Genomic DNA, 1,434 nt, shown 5'->3' on the forward strand with positions numbered 1-1,434 from the left:
AGTCCCGGATGAGATCCCGGATGTCACGAGGAGTTCCGGAATGGTCCGGAGGTAAAGAATTATATATAGGAAGTGCAGTTTCGGGCATCGGGACAAGTTTTGGGGTTATCGGTATTGTACCGGGACCACTGGAGGGGTCCCGTGGGCCCACCGGGTGGGGCCACCTGTCCCGGGGGGCCACATGGGCTGTAGGGGGTGCGCCTTGGCCTAGATGGGCCAAGGGCACCAGCCCCTATAGGCCCATGCGCCTAGGGTTTCCACCATGGAAGAGTCCATGTGGTGGAAGGCACCCCTAGGTGCCTTGGGGGGGAGGGAAACCTCCCCTTGGCCGCCGCCCCCCTAGTAGATCTCATCTACTAGGGCCGGTGCCCCCCCCCCCATGACACCCCTATATATAGTGGGGGGAGAGGAGGGATTTCACACCAGCCCCTGGCGCCTCCATCTCCCCCGTTACGTCTCTCCCTCGTAGTCTTGGCGAAGCCCTGCTTCTGTGACGCCCTGCATCCACCACCACGCCGTCGTGCTGCTGGATCTTCATCAACCTCTCCTCCCCCTTGCTGGATCAAGAAGGAGGAGACGTCTCCCGTCCCGTACGTGTGTTGAACGCGGAGGTGCCGTCCGTTCGGCACTGGTCATCGGTGATTTGGATCACGTCGAGTACGACTACATCATCACCGTTCTTTTGAACGCTTCCGTGCGCGATCTACAAAGGTATGTAGATGCATCTAATCACTCGTTGCTAGATGAACTCCTAGATGATCTTGGTGAAACGAGTAGGAAATTTTTTGTTTTCTGCAACGTTCCCCAACATCATTGAGATGCATAGACATGCTGAACTTTTGTTCTTCTGAATGTTAGTTTAATGTGAGTGTCTGCATCCAGTACCGCATCCTCTAATTTGGTGGATGCACATAGAGAAAATAAATCTCCTTAATTTACTCCATAACCACCCTATTAAATAGGCCTAGTAACAAACTAGGCGCATGCAGTGGCCGGCGGGCACATGCATCCTCCATGCATGGCCAGTCAGCCAAGCCAAAGCGCCAGCTCCAATGCAGCAACACAAAAGAAGAGAGCGGTTCTTGGGAAAAAGCGAGTAGTTAGTGCAGCGGGCCTTATAAACACGAACAGCTCGCTCTCCCGCTTCCGTCTCCCCACCCAATTCCCCCCGCTCCCCAATCTTCCTCACTAGTCCAAAAAACCCCGCTCACCTTCTTCCTCACTCATACAGAAAATGCCTGCTCCTCTTCTTCCACTCCTACAGAAATCCCCAGCCCTCCTTCTTCCCCACTCGCACTGCCACTAGGCTCGTCTCTGGCTACTCTTCTCAAACCTGTGAGCTCGGCATGACGCCCACAAGGAAAATGGAGTCGGCTGGCCCCAGCGCCAAGAAGATGAGGCTCCCGCCAGTGGCGACGCCGGTTGTAGATCCTG

The sequence above is a fragment of the Triticum aestivum genome, chromosome 4B, assembly GCF_018294505.1.
Source record: "Triticum aestivum cultivar Chinese Spring chromosome 4B, IWGSC CS RefSeq v2.1, whole genome shotgun sequence".
NCBI lineage: Eukaryota > Viridiplantae > Streptophyta > Magnoliopsida > Poales > Poaceae > Triticum > Triticum aestivum.